We start from the raw sequence: 17,876 nt of genomic DNA, 5'->3' as shown, positions 1-17,876 counted from the left end.
AGAGCTTAGTGCATCTTGTTGTTCTGTAGAAAAGTCTGTCTCTTTCTCTCTCCCTCTTTGCCTTCCCCCATGCCCTGCCTACCCTTGAAGAACATGGAGAAAGTACAGTGCAATGATATGGGCTTGAGCCTCCTCTACAAAGCCAGGGTGCATGTAGCTTGGCTTTCTAGCACCCACAGACCTTTGGCAAGCATGGTGGGAAGACTCTGAGATGGTCCCCTGCCCTGATTCCCACCTCCTGGTGCTCATGCCCTTGTGTTAGTCCCCTCCCCTAGAGTGTGGGCTGGACCTAGTGACTTGCTTCTAGCCAATAGAAGACAGCAAAGGTGAGGAGATGCTCTTCCATGACAGGCTGCATCAGATGACAATCTCTGTCTTGTTAGGTTCTAGTGCCTTCTTGGCTTACCACTTTCATGAAGCAAGCTGCCATGTTGGAGAGGCTCATGTGACAAGAAACTGAGAGTGGCCTCCAGCCACCTGCCAGCTAGGATCCAAGACACTCAGTCCCTTAAGGAACTGAATCACAATGACCACATGAGCTTGGATGTGGATCTTTCCCCAGCTGAACCATCAGATAAGATCCCAGGCCCTCAGTTGCAGCCTACGAGAGACCCTGAGACAGAGGACAGTTGAGCTCTGCCCAAATTCCCAGCCCACAGAAAGTGTGAGACAATAACTGTGTTTTAAGCCACAGTTTAAGTTTTGGGATAACTTGTTACTTAGCAATAGATAACTCATATAGCAAGTTATTTAACCTTTCACTTTTCTATTTCTCATCTTAAAACAGTTCTAATCCTACTACCTTTCAAGATTGCAGAGAAGATTAACTGAGTAGGTGCATGGAAGGTGTGTTGTCTAGTGTTGGGCACCTAGGAAGCAAGAAATAGCAGCTTCATTATTAATTTACATCATCCTAAATAGTAATGGCTGTTCTGGGCCACGGCATTTAGAGCCCCTGTGCTGGCTTGCCCTTAATACACAAGCGTTTATGCAGCTCACTCCCTTCATGTCCAGCCCTGCACTGGCTGCATTCAGAATAACAATGAGATCCTAAATAATGCCCCAGTAATAATGTCTGCTTACATTTATAGAGAGCTTTATAGTTTACAAAGCTCACTTATATTGCATTGACTCAAAAGGCAGAGTGGGGACTAGGGGCCTTTGTTTTCTTATTTATTTGGGGTGTGTCTCTGGGGAAAACAGATTCCCATTTTCCTACTTTTGGGTGCCCTAGCCTGGTTCCTGTACTGCCTGGATCTTAAGCATTCACTGAAAGTTACAGCTGGAAGTCCCTTTAATTTTTTTAGTTGAGGTAAAATTCTCATAACATAAAATTAACCATTTTAAAGTGTACAATTCAGCAGCATTTAGTACATTCATCACCTCTATGTAGTTCTAAAATATTTTTTAAGCACCCTTAAAGGGGAACCTGGGACTCATTAAGCAGTCATTCCCTACTCTCATTCCCCCCAGCCCCTGACAACCACTAACCTATTTTCTGTCTCTATGGATTTGCCTATCCTGGATATTTCATAGAAATGGAATCATAAAATATTTTTGTGTCTGGCTTCTTTCACGTGGCTTGTTTTTGGGGTTCATCTGTGTTGTAGCCCATATCAGTGCTTCATTCTGTTTTATGTTTGAGTAATATTCCATTGAATGGATAGACCACCTTTTGTTTATGGAAGGGGCCTTTTAAGAGAAGGAAACTGAGGCCTGGAGGAGGGACTGGCCCAGGTGAGAGGAGCCATCCATGGCAGAGTCAGGGCCAGGACCAGGAGCTGACATGGCATGGGGGTAGCTGTCCATCATATCTGGGGTTCCCTCCTTGCCCACTGCTGGGCCAGGTTCACCCTTTGCTGTTAAGTGGGGCCAGTAGTCCATGGACAGAAGTGATATCAGTCACTTCCAGGCCTGGCCCCTCAATCTCTCCACACTGCCCCTGAGCTCATTGGCCAGCTGGATGTGAATGATCCAGTGGAGGGCCCTGAGGCTGGGGGTCAGTGAGCCACGAGTGGGAGGAAGCCTGGGGCTTGAATGACTATATGGAGTAAAACCCATTGAAGAGCAGGTCTCTTCAGAGGAGTAAGCAGTAAACCTTTGTGATGTTCAGTTGCTGGTTAAAAAAGAAAAAAATCAGCTCAGTTGTTTTCATCTGGGGGTGATTTTGCCTCCAAGGAAACATTTAGCAATGTCTGGAGACATTTTTGATTGTTATAATTGGGGGATAATTCTGGTATCTAGTGGGTAGAGGCCAGGGATGCTGCTAAACATCCTATAATGCCTGGGACAGGCCCCTGCTCCCTCCAACACAAAGAATTGTCTGACTCCAAATGTCCACAGTGCCGAGGCTGAGGAACCCTCCCTTAGCTAGTGCGTCTGTCTGTCTTCCAGTTCTGGCTCCTGCTATAACACTTTGCTGCCTCCCAACTTCACCTGAGTTATGACCACTGAAGACTCGCTTGCCGACCAGCAGATGCCTGTCCTTGCCTGAGTCCTGATCTGTCCTCTCTGCCTGTCTCGTCTCCCATCCACTGGGATCCATCTCTCTTAAGCATCTCAGCTGCCCCTCTACTGCCTGAGAGCTGCTCTCTGCTGTCCCTATCTGCCACACACTTCCTGTGCTTTGTACAGGTGGACATACTGGGGCCAGATTCTGGATTTCCTTCTCGTGGAGTCTTCCCCAGCCTTCTGGATTTGTCACCTTACGAGACATGTCCCCAAGCCTGTGGCTTCCTCTCACAGAGGACTCTCCAGCTCACAGCTCCTCTGGTTTCTCCTGGGCCCCAAGGTGACCAAGTGGGCTGCGTCTAGTCCCATCCACTCCCAGCGGGAAGCTGCCCAAGGAATGTGTCAGTGGAGCTCCTGCTTCTGTGCCACATTGACAACAGCTGATCCAATTTTTCTTAATTAGTACGTTTAATTATTAGTAACATTTTACTTAAGTAGAATTAATTACTCCATCGCCAGCTCTGGCCAACTATGTCTTCTCACCATGGTTTCCTATTGATATTCTTCTATTGAGGCCACATTTCCCCTCTCCCTCCCAGGGATGAGCTCCTGGCAAAGACTCCTGGGAATAAAATCCCCCACTCCATGCATCTGTTGCGGACTCCAGCCAAAGCATCACATCGAGTCAGAAATTACGGTGGGTGTGGCTGAGCCCCAGGTGGGGACAGAGGGGCAGCTGCTCAAAGTGATTAGTGTCTCTATTCCTCTGGGCTGAGTCTAACCACTGGAAAGATCCTTTCTGCCTTTGGCTGGAAGGTTCCAGAACTGGTATCCAGCCAGGAGCATGATGAGGAGGAAAAGCGTGGAGTCCATCCCACCTTCCTCAGCTCCCTGCTTCAAGGTGGCCCAGGGAAGAGGATAGAGAGGTAGAAGCACTGGTCCCCATCCAGCCAAAAATTTGGATTTTCCCCAGGGGCTCCTGCCTTTGGATTCAGGCCCCCCACAGCTCAGGAACTTCCCTGGGGAACAAGAAAGAGGCGCTACTCAGAGACCAAATCAACTTGCATTTGCTTCTAGGTATGCCGTTGAACGGGGCTCTGATAGCTACCTGAGCTAGCCGGTCAGGGAAGCTGTTTAAACCAGAGTTCTTAAATATTCCACAGAACCTGAGTCCCAGGAGATGCTCTGGGACAGAACAAAGGATGGGGCAGATCCAGAGTTGAGTAAGTTTGGGAAGTGTTGTGTTGTCTACCTGCCTCAGAGTCACTGCTGATTCTAGCTTGCTCATCTTGTCCCATCATGCAAGAACTCCTGGCTTTGGGCAGGTCACTTCCTCTCTGTGTCTTGGCTTCCTGAACTGTAAAATGGGGATAGCAGTATGGAAATGAGTTAGTATTGGAACAGTGCTGGGCACATTGGGCCACAGGCAACATGGGCTGTTCTTACTAAAATCAAGATGATGGAGGTTTCAAGAAACCCTGGATCAAAATAATCTGTTTAATTTTAATTAACCCAAAGTTCCCCAAATGTATTTGACTGCAAAATCGTTTCAGAACTTCAGACCCCTTGTTCCTTGGGACACACTATAAAAAAGGCTGGTCTAGATACTCTAGGGATGTGCTTTCCTGGATGGTGCCTGGAGAGACCTCACAACTTACGGTACAAGTGCATTCGGGGGCTTTGGCTGCCTGACCCCTCTTCTTGGTTGGTGTTTCAGAAATGCGGGTCTCGGGCTGGGTACTGTGGCACACGCCTGTAATCCAAGCACTTTAGGAGGCCGAGGCACGTGGATCACCTGAGGTCAGGAGTTTGAGACCAGCCTGACCAACATGGCTAAACCCCGTCTCTACTAAAAATATATATTAAAAAAAAATTAGCCAAGTGTGGTGGCACATGCCTATAGTCCCAGCTACTCGAGAGGCTGAGGCAGGAGGATCGCTTGAACCTGGGAGGTAGAGGTTGCAGTGAGCCAAGATTGCACCACTGCACTCTAGCCTGGGCAACAGAGTAAGACTCTGTCTCAAAAACAAAACAAAACAAAAAAACGAAAAGGAAATGCAGGTCTCAGGGGGCTAAGATGCTCCCTGTGATGTTTTGTGCTACTTTCTCAGGGTTCTTCGGCCTTTACCTTGTGCTGATGTCATGTCAACTCAATAAACAGTTTCAGAGGGGTCATGGGTCAAGTCTACAGTGTGGCATTCTGACAGTTCCAGCTGTTAGTCTCTAAAGGCCATGTCTCCTGCTTTTCCACTTTAATACGTGCATTGAGAGCTATGGGGCATCTCCTTGAGTCTGCGTCCAGGCCTGGACAAAGAGTGGACGCATGATCCACAGTGCAGACAGCCATGCAGAAGCCCAGAGGACGCCACCCATCTCTAGCCCTGTCTGGATCAGACACACCATTTACAGCAAAGGGCAGGTTGCATGAAAGGGGTCCCAAATTGGAAGTTGGAAACCAAGGTTCAAATTCTAGCTTATTAGCAGCATGATCTTGGATGGGTTGCTTAAGTCTGCGGATCCAACCTGGAAAACTGGAATAACTCTCTCTTACCTGACTCCCCCATGTGGTGGTGTTGAAGATCAGTTCAGATGCTAGATGGCAAAGTGTCTTGTCCTGAGTAAAATGCCATGATGTGATGCCTTGGCCACTGTATTCATCTATTTTATGTTGCTATAAAGGAATATCTGGGGCTGGGTAATTTATAAAGAGGTTTATTTGGCTCATTCTGCAGGCTGTGGAAGCATGGCACCAGCATCTTCTTGGCTTCTGATGAGGCCTCAGGAAGCTTTTACTCATGGTGGAAGGTGAAGTTGGAGAAGGCATGTCTCATGGTGAGAGGGGAACAAGAGAGAGGGGAGGAGCTCCTTAAACAACCAGCTGTCCTGTGAACTAGTAGAAGAAGAACTCACTCATTACCACAGAGAGGGCACCAAGCCGTTCAGGAGGTATCTGCCCCCAGGACCCAAGCACCGTCCATTAGGCTCCACCTCCAACATTGTGGATCACATTTCAGCATGAGATTTGGAGAGGACAAACATCCAAACCATGTCAGCAAACCCCTCCTCTCCCTTCCCATCCTCCCCTGGCCTTACCCCACCTGGGTCAGGCACGGTGAGCAGGACCAAAGCCCAAGCAGTCACAACAATGCAGGAATGAACGTTTTTATGCGCTGTGACAATATTTAATGAATTCATATGCGCCTAGGGGAGCAGACTTAAGTAGGTGAATAAAGTGAGAATATTCTCTGTGACAATCAATATTCCTTCAGTTGAACCATCTCTGCAGATCTGACATTTTGATTTTTCTTTTTTGGACACATTAACTGGATTTATGCCTCCATACGGTGGAGACGGCAGGGAAGACGATGTGGAGGCAGCACAAGTAGAGAGATATGGTGGCGCCTCCACAGGCACCTGGGTAGGTGGGTGGGAGCAGGTCCATTTGCATAAGACCCTGGCTCAGTGGGAGCCACTGCCCCAGAGCACTGCTCACCTGGCCGCTGCAGCTCAGAGCTGGGAGGCCCCATCTGCCTGTGGTTCTTTCAATTCCAAGCAAGCTGGGAAAGGAGCCACCTCCAGCTCTGGGAGTCCTTCTGCCCTGGAAGCCGGACCCAGGCTCCCGGAACACCCACTCAGCTCCGGACAGAATAGGGGCGAGGTGGGGGCAGATGACTTCTTCAGGGCCCTCCCAGGGTCGACGTGAAGCCGACAGGCTCTGATGACTGCTTAGTTTCAATTTCTGGCTCTGCCCTTTGCTAATAAATGGTGCCAGGTGAGTGATCTTGGACAAAGTTCATAACATCTTTTGTCCCAGTGTACTGATCTGCAAAATGGAGCTGATGATAATACTAACTTAATAACTTGATAATAACTTGAGTACCTTTAGCTGCCAGGCATTCGTTTCAGAGCTTTACTGAATCAATTACCCAGTTGTCACAGTAATCCAGCAGGGTAGCTACTAGAATAGTCCCATTTCCAGGTGAGAAAACTGAGAGACGCAGCTATGCATTTTAGGCACATGAGGGTTTGAAACTCAGTTCTATCACTTAATAGATGCGTAAGTCAAGATTCTTTATGAAAAAATAAAAGTACAACTCAAAGAAGCTTAAGCAACAAAAGGATACAGAGATATTTTATTTGGTACCCAGAAAAAGATGCTGAGGTTGCTTGAGAAATCCAAGGGAAGAAAGGCTCTAGAACCTTCTAGAACCTCCTAAAGGTTCCAGAGCCATAGGGGCTAGAACCCATCCCCAACCCCATCTGCAATCTTGCTCTGTCATTGCCCATCATTATTTCTCTCTGCTTTTCTTTCAAGGTTATTCTGTAAGACAGGATGGCACAGAGCTTCAAGCAACAGCTCTGGCATCTGACTTCCGTGTTTGCATCTGGCTTTGAGTGTGACTTTGGACAAGTTCCTTAGCTGGCCAGATACTCTTGTCCTCATCCATAAGATGGAACAGCAACGAAGCCTTTCTAATAGGTTATTGTGAGGATTGAATGAATTAGTATATGCCAAGCATTTGAAGCAGTGCCTGACATGTAGTAGATGCTGAGTAACATTGGGGATCTGCCTTTCCTTTTACCTCTATGTGACTGGCAGCCTTAGCCAGACCACATCAGCTGAGATGATTTTCTCTGTAAGTTACCAGGATCATCTAGATCTGGCCAAGGACTTGCCCCTGTAAGGAAATTTGGAATAAGCAAAAAAGATCACTAGGTGTTGCCGATGGAAAACTACATTGTTTCGAGCATATCTTTGCATGTTATCTGATTTTAGCTTTTCAGGGTCTTTGAGCTATTTTATGGCTCTGTAAGTTGTACATAACTGATAGCAATGCAAAATAATTCTTGTCTATAGACATGCAAATAAATCCTGTCCAGCGGTTCAATTGACTACCCTCTTCCCTAAGGAAAAAGCCAGTTTCAGTCTATTTGTAAATTCATTTCCACTTTCCTTACTCCCTATAAATTTCTGCTTTTCAGATTTCTCCTTTGTTAACATCTGCCTGGTTCCCTCATTAAGTCAAATAAAATCTTTAACACATGTTAAAGTATAAGAGTCATGGTCTCACCTGTTTTGGGAAAATTATCTTTTAATACTTCTGATAGGAAAGTTTGCTAAGCAGACCAAAAAGTAGGTACCACGGTCCCGTCTCCTAGTGGTGTGACCTTGATCCAGCTATTTTTCTATCCCGGTCTCAGTTTTCACATCTGTGAAATGGGAGTAACATTATACACCTAAGAGTATGCCTGAGTATTTCTAAGAAATATATGGAAAGCATCCAGCCTCCACCTGGGCACACAGGAGCTGCTTAAGGAAAAGGAGCTGGCATTGTTGCAGGGATGGTGATGTTTAATCCTGGTTATTGGTAACTCAGTCAGCAGAGGTAGCACAGGTGTTGAAACATAGGGAGAAGGACAACAGACAGGATGTGCTTTCTAAGGCTAACATGAATGGGAACAGAGAGGAGAGGAGACCTTCCTGGGCTGAGCTGCCTGTCACCTACCCGTGCACTCAGCACCTCTGCAGCTGTCACTGGACACATCCAACCCAGAGTGCAATCAACATGGGAAAAAACTGCACATGTAGACGTTTCAGTGTGGTGAGAGTATGTGGGCGTGGAGATGGCTGCATCTGCCCTTGTCAGGATGAAGGAGGGAGTGGTCAGTGAGGTGCCAGGAAAAGAAGAGAAGTGCAAATGTGGGTGTGTCGGCTTGTTTCCCGTGGAGGTGTTGCTTTGCCCTGGGCAGATGTGATCATCTGGCTCTTTGTTTCAGCATCTTCTGTGCTGCTACTCTTAGCTGGTCCCTAGATTATTCATCAGCCATGCAACCACTTGGTTAGCTTGAATCTGTTCCCTCCACCTGGAGAAACCTTGGTGCACTCATAAAATGGGGTCTGCCCCGCTCAAAGGAAGAGCAGGCTGTGTGCTGGTTGTCAAATCAGGAATGTAACTACTTTGAGGCAGCAGTAAAGTGCTAGACCAGCCTTCTAGACCTCATACATAGTCCAGCAAATTTTATCTCTAACTTTTCCTAGTTTTCACTCTCCCTGGCTTTGACCTGAGAAAGAGAGCAATCATTTGAAAAGTATTAATGAGACTTTTCTCTTTGTTTCTTAGCCTAAATCAGCATCCAGCGGCCTTGAGGAAAAAGACTGAGGTTGCTACAGAGGAGAGCGGAAAGAAAAAGGGAGCTAACGTTCAGCTTTTGATATTCAAAATGCGATTTCTTGGCAAAATAATAGGAGAGGAAAAAATTTTTCCAAGTTTCTTTAGCTCCTGTTTAACAGATCAAGACTGGCTTTGATGTGTTGCTCCAATTCCCCTACCCCCTCCTGCCCTGCTTAGGCCTTGCCTCTTGGTTACATAGAGGGAGCAGTTGTGGGGAGGAAGAGGCCACCTCTGCTGGTCTACTGTCAAGGTATTATCTGGGGCTGGGGTATCATCTGAAGGCTCAACTGGGGAAAGATCCACATCTAAGCTCGTGTGATTGTGGGGGAGGAAGGGAGGAAGAAGGATAGAAAGGGAGGTGCTGTGCTTTCTTCCCTGAGCCTTGGGAGGTGGGAGGTCTGGAGGCGGCCTTGACACCAGCCTGCTAGGAGGTTATGGGACCTGAGGGGCAGGGGAAAGCTTTTGCCCAGCTACAGGTGGAGTGTGGTCACATCTCACATGCTCAGCCTGGTTGGGCTGAAGGAGGCCTGAACATTTCCATCCTCAAGCTGACCTCAGTTTATGCTTGTTAGAATAGCTGACGGATTGCTGAGAAGCTGGCTACTGGGGAGGACAGTCATTGTGGTTAGTTGTTTTTGTTTTTTTTTTTTAAGAGGGTGGGCAGTGTTGAGGTCATCCTGCAAAAAGCCTGGGGTCCTGCTCTCCTAACCTTCAACACCCCTTGAGTGTGGTAGAAGAGGCCTTTGAGTCTTGAGCAGTCAGAGAAACCACGTTGTGACTTGCCGCAAGGGCAAATGACAAATGATGGCCAGGCAAACCACCTAGGGACTTTGTCAGGCAAGACACAGGACTTTGGAAGTCACAGGAAGTATGGGGCAGCTGTCCCTCCTGGCTGGAGAACACAGCCAGGTATGCTCCTCCCCACTGACACCCAATCCCATTGTGGCACACATCTCAAGGTCTGCCCTTAGTCTATTCATCCACTCAGGCTCCAGGAAACTCAAACCTAAGTGACTGAATTGGATGGAGATTAATGCATGGGGTTGCCATCAAGTACTTCCCTCCCCACCCCACCCACTTTCTCCCTGCTACTTAGCTAGTGGGAGTTTGTGTAGACAGCACATCTCTTATAGACAATAAAGCACTAGTGTGAGGGATTTTGTGGGCTGCTCCACAAGGCCTGTGATCCTCCTCTTACTATCCCCACCCCTGATGTTTTTCGTTTGCTCACCAGGGCTGGCCAGGAAGGCTGCCTCTTCCAACATCCCCAAGGCAACCACTCTATGTCAGCAAGGACTCCTGAACCCATGGCAACCCACCAGCTGCTGCTCTGGGAAGTGACACCTTACCAGCTTGCTGCCTCCCCAGCAATGCAGCTGCCCTGCTGGTCAGGACAACCTCTCAGGAGGGTATCAGGCCCTGGTGTACATTCCTTTCTTCTAGAAAAAGACAAACAGTGCAATCACCACAGCCTGCCACTTCTCCTTCTTAGATCTCACATCGGATTCACAGGGGCTTCTTGGGAACATAATTCTGTTGAGCCTTAGAAATCAGGTAGGATTTTGACTGATTTGGGGAGGTTGGTTAATTTTACCTTTATTTTGTTTTCTACAGCTGCTGTTAAGCCTGGCTTAAGGGTCCACCCTTTCCCAGCCCCCTTCCGTTTCTTTATAACCTGGATTTTGCACAATCTATATCTCTCTATATCTTTGCATCCATCCATCCATCCATCTCCCTCCCTTTGCCCATTTTTCTCTTTCTTGATATAGGCTAGACTTTCCCAAAGTAATTTCAACAAAAAGTAAAGGAAAAAATCAAATGAGATGCACACCTTTCTCTCCACAAACAGTGCATAACATTGTCAGGTAGTCAGGCTTCTGAAGGTTCTCTACACACGCCTGATCTCTCCAATAGCTAAGGCTCTCACTTTCAGTGTGGTTAGTGGTTAGGGAAATGGACTTGAGAGCTGAACTGTCTGGACTCAATTCTCAGCTCTGGTACTGGTCTCATGGCCTTGGGAAAGTGTTTTTTTTTTTGTTGTTGTTGTTTTGTTTTTACATTTCTCTGCCTCAGTGCTTCTTCGGTAAAATGGGAATAAAAAGAGTAACTGTCTCGTAAGATGACTGTGAGAATGAAATCAGTGAATTAGTACGTACAAAGAGCTTAAACATCACTTGGAACATAGTAAGTGATATATGAGAGTCAGTTCTTATGACTAGTACTGGGCACATAAGGTGGCAAGACCCCCTTATCCCCATTTTTAGTTCTTGGCAAGTCCCCCTTTGACTCCAGGTTGCTAAGTACAGCTATGCAGGTTGCACACTCCATACCCCACCTGCACAGACTCACTCCTCTTCTCCTCCACAGGGAGAAGTTAGTGTGGCATTTCACGCAGATCATTACGGCAAACGGAGTTTGCAGCAGGACCGACAGGTCACCTTCAGGGTCCTTGATGAAGTTCATTCTTTCAGGGCCACAGAAGCTTAGAACACTCCTTAATCATAGGTGCCAAGAGGAAAAGCACAGCAGAGAATGCTAAGCCTAAGGATGTGACTGGAGAATCTCCTGAAGTTATAGATCCTGCAGGCAGGGCTGGCTTCAGGGAAGTGCAACCTGTGCAGTCACATTGGTCCACATGCTTGGAAGAGGCCCCTTATTTTCACTTTGCACTGAGTCCTCAAGTTACGTGACTGGTCGGTCCTACCGCATAAGGCATGGATTGCAAAGGAGAACAAAAAATCAACGGAGGTGATCGACTTTGAGCTGAAGCTGGGAGAGGAGGACGATGGTGCCATCAACAGAAAAAGATCAGCCGAAGAGCTACATTTGGGTGGAAGAAAATGTTAAATTTGGATGTGGCCCCATTGCGTTAGCTTTCCCCAAGCTCACAGGGAGGCAGTGCCTTCTGTCTCCCAGGTGGCAGCCTGTGTAAACACACACACCTGGAGATGGGCTTGTGTCAGATATGTCTCATACATGGCTTCAGTCCTCTGGGGACCTCTTTCTTCAGCTACTGAGGCAGCAACCAGTTCTGTGCGAGCTCCCATTGCCTTTCTCAGAACCTGTCCCATCCAGGACTCCCCTTGTGTCCTGTTCCTTTCTGACAGCATGGTGTGGGCTGTCCTAGGAGCCTGCTCTAGAATCCTGCACATGCAGCCTGGAAGCATCGGGAAGTTAATACCAGTGGAGCCACCCTTGACCTCAGGGCTCAGTAGCTGATTGATGGTTAAATTCTTTCCCCTTTTGTTCCCTGGACAAAAATTTCCCCTAGTTTTGCAGGATTGAGCACTGGATGCCTGTAGCCACAGCCAATTCCAAACAGAGCACATCTTTGAGTTGGCTTTTTCTCCTTCCCTGCTGCTCCCTGAGGACACACCTGTAAATAAACTTGTGCCAAGGAGACTCTACAATGATGCCCAATCACCCCTTTCTCCTGAAATTGATTGTGCAATTCTCTCCCCTTGGGTGTGGGCTCAGCTACTTGCCTTTAACCAATAGAATATGGAAAAAGTGATGGGATGTCCCTTCGATGATGAAGTTATAAGGAGAATAACTTCTGTCATGTTACAGAGTCTTTCTATTGCCTTCTTGGCTGGCAGGCTTTGATGACCCAGGCTGCCATATTGAAGATGCCCACATGGCCAGGAGCTGGGACCTTTATTCTAACAACCCTCAAGCAGCTGAATCCTGCCAATAATCGTGAGCTTGGACATGGGTCCTTCCCTACTTGAACCTTCAGGTGAGACCCCAGCCCCAGCTGATACTTTGACTGCAGCTTTGTGAGAGACCCTGAGACAGAGGACCGAGATGAGTCATGCCTTGGCTGCTGGCCCACAGAAACTATGAGATCAAAATGATGTGTTGTTTTAAGCCATTAACTGTGTGGTAACTTGTTAAACAGTGTATTAGGCCATTTGTGTTGCTACAAAGGAATACCCGAGGCTGAGTAGTTTATTAAGAAAAGAGGTTTAATTGACTCATGGTTCTGCAGGCAATATGAGAAGCGTGGTGCCAATATCTGCTTGGCTTCTGGTGTGGCCTCAAGAAGCTTACAATCACAGCAGAAGGTGACAGTGGAGCCAGCATGTTACATGGCAAGAACAGGAACAAAGAGAGAGGAGAGGGAGCCAGGTTCCTTTAAACAGCCAGCTCTCCAGTGAATCAGCAGAGCAAGAACTCACTCATTGCCATAGGGAGGGCACCAGGCCATTCATGAGGGACCCACTCCCATGACCTAAATACCACCACGAGGACCCGCTTCCAACATGGGGATTACATTTTAACATGAGACTTGGAGGGGACAAAACATCCAAACCATATTCCATAGCGACAGGTAACCAATACACCACATGTACCAAAGCCTTGGTCTAAGGCCCTGTCTTCATAGAGCCCAGGCTGTCGTGTGGTCTGCACTGAGCTCACCCTCCAGGAGGCATCCTAGAGGTCTTAGCACCTCCTTCTCTTACCCACAGGACAGATATCTTGCCCAGTCTTTCTGAATGCTCAGCTGGCCGAGGATGCCTTTCTTTGCTTTTCCCCTCTGTATGGGGGCTGGAGGTAGGTGAACCCCTTGGTGAACAGGGTCTCTCCCCTGGGTTGTGCCCAGTTGCAGTTCACACCCCCTTCCCCATGCTTTGTGCCTGTCTCCCAGTTGCTGGGTGGTCAGGGGAGACTCTGCAGAAGGGGCAGGTGCCTGTGCCTCTGGATGGTTCCACTGAAGAACTGATGTAAGGGATGATGTGTGGGGACTGTAGGGCTTCCAGGATCAGGAAGTGGGCAATAGAAGCACCTAGGCAATATGGCCCCAAGCTCCTGAAGACCACCTTCTCCTGTCTCCCTCCTCTCACCCCCAAAACAACAGACAAGCAAACCTACCCTGAAACAGTGTCGTCACCACACGAGGCACTGTGCCCATGCAGTATCCCATCTGGTGCCAGCCTCAGAGGGAGGTGTCTTCATGCCCCTGTAACAGATGGGAAAGGCAGCATGGTGAGTGACTGCTGGGAAGTCACAGGGCAGCATTCGGCCCAGGTCTGTCACACCAAAGTCTGCATGCTCTTCAGACTCCATCTGGAAGGCTCCTCCCCTCGGCCTAATGTCTCAGGCACACAGCAGCCAACTCAAGATGAGGGTCCCTATTTGGAGAGTCTGGATCCGCGTTTCACAGTGTGGTCAGTCCACGGGCCAATCGCTTCAGCATCAGTGTCTCCTGGGGTCTTTCCAGCAACTGCAGATCCCCAGGCCTCACCCCAGACCTGCTGTCTCGGTCAGCTAGGGCTACTGTAACTACAGACCATAGACTGGGGTTTAAACAACAAGCATTGATTTTCTCATTGTTCTGGAGGCTGAAAGCCTGAGATCAGGGAGCCAGCATGGTTGCGGGCTGGGGATGCTCTCTTCCAAGCGTGTAGAGGGCTGCCTTCTCAATATGTCCTCACATGGTGGGGTGGGGTGGGGAGGGAGAGAGAGAGAGAAAGGGAGAGAGAGAGAAGGGGAGAGAGACAGAAGGGGAAAGAGAAAGGGAGAGAGAGAGAGAGAAGGGGAGAGACAAGGGGAAAGAGAAGGGAGAGAGGGAGAGAGAGAGAAGAAGAGAAAAAGAGAGGGGGAGAGGCCGGGTGTGGTGACTCATGGCTGTAATCCCAGCGCTTTGGGAGGCTGAGGCAGACAGATTGCCTGAGCTCAGGAGTTCGAGACCAGCCTGGGCAACATGGTGAAACCCACCCCATCTCTACAAAAAAGAACACACACACACACACACACACGCTGGGCGTGGTGGTGCATGCCTGTAATCTGTAATCCCAGCTTCTCAGGAGGCTGGGGCAGGAGAATCGCTTGAACCCGGGAGGCGGAGCCTTCAGTGAGCCGAGATCGTGCTAGTGCACTCCAGCCTGGGTGACAGAGTGAGACTCCTTCCCTTCCAAAAAAAAAAAAAAAGGGAGAGAGAGAAAGATGGAGAGGGAAAAAGAGGGAGAGGGAGAAAGAGAGGAGATAAAGACGGAGAGGGAAAAAGAGGGAGAGGGAGAAAGAGGAGAGAGGGAGAGGGAGAAGGGGAGAGAGAGGGAAAAGGAGAAAGGGAGACGGAGAGAGAGAAAGAAGGAGACAGGGAGAGAAAGAGGGAGAGCAGGTTCTCTGGTTTATGAGAGCACTGATCTCGTTATGAGGGCCCGGCTTTCATGACTTTAATTATCCCCCCAAAAACTCCACCTCCAAATACCAGCACGTTGGGGGCCAGGGTTTCAACATATGAATCTGGGGGGGACACACACATTCAGTTCGTAACAGCCACTGAGTCAGTCAGTGGTGATGATGATGTGCCCTAGCATTTGAGAGCCGTGGCAGTCTATGGAGGTTGCGGAATCTGATTGTTCCAGCTTTGTCCATGCATGTCCTTGGGCTGTTCTTGAGGAAAGTTTCATAGACAAGGAGAAAATAACATGTTTACAGAGTGCTTTGAGCTGCTGGGCACCCCAGATGCTGTCTCAGCATTTCCCAGATGGCAGGCCTTGAAATCAGTGTCCCAAACCAAGTAGGGGGCTGCTTGTGACTAATTATTGCTGGAAAAGAGATGGCTGGTAATATTCTTGTGCATCATCAGCCTTTGCAGGGAGAATGTGTATTGGTTTGACTCAAAAAGACTGAACTCTAGTAGGAGAGACTGAAGTTAGACACCTTGAAGAACTTCCAGGCTGTTACGTGTCTTACTAATTTTTTGAGTCAAAAAGGAGTAGGTAAAGGCAGCCAGGTCTGGAAGCCAGGGTCACACACGGCTACGTTGGATCTTTCGTAGCAGCTGGACATGTACTTCAGCAAACTAACTTCATAAGCATTCATTACCTGTGTGGCTGGGACGCTAACAACCATCATCCAACATCACTTTGCTGTCTGTCTTAGCAAGAAGGAAACAAAGGGAAGGAAGAGATTTCATGTTTTTCTAATAGAACGAGGTCGGGGCGGGGGTGGAAAATGATTTCAGCCCAGCACTTCCAAGCTGCTGTCACAGCCATCCCTCCCCTCAAAGCAGCAAGAACTGCAAAGCCAAATTCGATAAAGATGAAGAACAGCGTGTGTGAGCTGCTCTGGAATGAGCCCGTCATTCCCAGTGAGGCCCAAGGGGAGAGCAAGATGATGGGCTCCTGAGTTCCGCCACCGTTTTGAGATGGTGGCCTCTTCTGGCTCTGGAGATGGAAAGGCAGCAACAATCAGAGGTGAAGGCTGTCATGGGGCTGGGCCTCAGAGGCTCTCAGAGCAGCCAGGGTTGTGACAGGTGTCAATCAGGGCTGACAGTCTCCAGGTCAAGCTGCTGCAGCTCTGCTACCTTGGAGTGGCAGGTGGGGGGAGCGAGAGAGAGGGAAGGCAGGAGGATGGGAAGCTGCTTTTCGGAGGCATCGGGTTCTTGATCTGCTTTAGCTCTGAGCAGCTGTTTGCCCCCAGGCTGGTTGCTGCTCCTCCGCAAGCCTCTATTTCCTTATCTGTAACAGGCAGGGGTGGTCAGACTAGTGGTTCTTCAACCTGACGGGGCTGGGGTCCCGGCATTGCTACTGTTAAAAAGGTTCCCCAGAACATTCTCACTCTTTGGGCTGAGGACCACTGGCTTGGAGTCTGCACGGCTGAGCCTAGGGCCTCAGTGATCGCTAAAGACTCTCCAAACGAGGATACAAAACCATACTGCAACACCCTAGCCTGTCCCTTACCAGGGCTCCCGGGATCTCTCCACCAGGAACAACAGAGAGCGCTTGGAATCCCTGTAAGGTGGGGTCATGCTGGCACCCCTCGACAGCCATGAAGAGGTAGTTATCAGAGTTTGCAGGGTTCCCTGGCCCGGCACTGCAACGCAACGCGCAAGTCTCGGAAGGACTTCTGATAGATCACTGCTTCTCTCTCTCTGGTGCCTTGGGGAAGGGAGATCAGGATTATGCAAGGACTGCGGGGAACCAGGCAGGTCCCAGCCCGGGTTCCTGTCGCTCAGGGGTCTGCAGCATCAGCACTGAGCAGCTCCAGGCTTGTTTACCCATCTGTGAAATGCAGCTGAGAATCCTACCTGCCTCACAGGTGAGGGTGAATGACAGCAGTGCCTGGTGCATGGTAATGAAGCCCACTGTGCTTGTTATTGGCTCTCTGATTGAATGATGCCCTCCTGGAGGGCACAGCTGGCCAGTGCTGGGCTGAGCTTGCACACCCGGCAAGCCGGAGAGCAGGCTGTCCACACACATCATTGAATGTATGGAAGGAAAGAAAGGAGGGGAGCAGGGAAGAAGAGATAAAGTGGGGTGGTGCTTACTACTTCTAGAACCTGACCAGCAGTAGAATGTGCCCAGGAAGCTTTGAGGTGGCCCCTGCAGGGATGTGGCCCCACCGAGTTGGCCTAGACACAAGTGAAGATGGAGGAGGAGGACAAGGAGGGCTGACACGGGGACATCCCTCCTTCCATCTCCTAAAAACCAAATATTTGCCCCAACAAGTGGAATTCAACATGGAACACCATGGGTACCCCAAGGGTTGGTGTCAGAGCTCAGCTGGTTTTACGAACTTGAAAACAACTCAGGCTGGGCGTGGTGCCTCATGCCTGTAATCCCAGCACTTTGGGAGGCAGAGGTGGGAGGATTGCTTGAGTCCAGGAGTTCAAGACCAGCCTGGCCAACATAGTGAGACCCTGTCTCTTCCAAAAAAAACAAAAAACAAAAATTAGCCAGGTGCGGTGGCGTGTGCCTGTGGTCCTAGCTACTCTTGAGGCTGAGGTGGGAGGGTCATTTGAGCCCCAGGACTTCAAGGTAGCAGTGAGCTGTGATCATGCCATGGCACTCCAGCCTGGGCGACAGGGCGAGACCCTGCCTTAAAAAAAAAAGAAAATGACAACCCTTTTACTTTTTTTTTTTTCTTTTGCTGTCACATCAAAGCTATTTTGTTAGTATATGTTCAAAAAATGTTTTTTAATCTCTGAAATTATAGCTTCTCTAAGTGTTCTTGTTGTCGTAAATTACATTGTGATTCCCAAGCCAATTTTTGTTGTTGTTGTCATCGTTTTTTGCTGGAGTCAATTAAAAAACTCCCCCCAGGGGCCTCTGCAGTGGCGTTCTGCCTGCTCATCCTACACCCCTGCAGTGATGTCCCGGCCCTGCCTGTTTCTCCCCACATCTTGTTTCCAGTAACCTGCAGGTGCACCAGCCTCATTTTCTTGTTCTTCCACTGGGGAAGGCTGTGACATCTTTGCCATCAGCCTGTGGGGAGGGCAGGGCCCTCCAAGCAAACCCAAAT

General features: G+C 48.9%; 1 long non-coding RNA gene across 1 annotated transcript in view; it reads left to right on the top strand.

Moving 5' to 3' along the window:
* Positions 1-17,621, top strand: part of LOC129018029 (uncharacterized) — a 61,537-nt gene extending 43,916 nt beyond the window's left edge. The window contains exons 4-6 of the long non-coding RNA XR_008495186.2: positions 8,574-9,248; positions 9,859-10,178; positions 10,992-17,621. This is a non-coding gene — a long non-coding RNA (uncharacterized LOC129018029). The remainder of the gene's footprint in view (positions 1-8,573; positions 9,249-9,858; positions 10,179-10,991) is intronic.
* Positions 17,622-17,876: the final 255 nt, after the last annotated feature.

The sequence above is a fragment of the Pongo pygmaeus genome, chromosome 19 (assembly GCF_028885625.2).
Source record: "Pongo pygmaeus isolate AG05252 chromosome 19, NHGRI_mPonPyg2-v2.0_pri, whole genome shotgun sequence".
Taxonomy (NCBI): Eukaryota; Metazoa; Chordata; class Mammalia; order Primates; family Hominidae; genus Pongo; species Pongo pygmaeus.
Note: the sequence above shows the minus strand (reverse complement) of the source record. Positions and strands in the feature narration are given on the sequence as shown.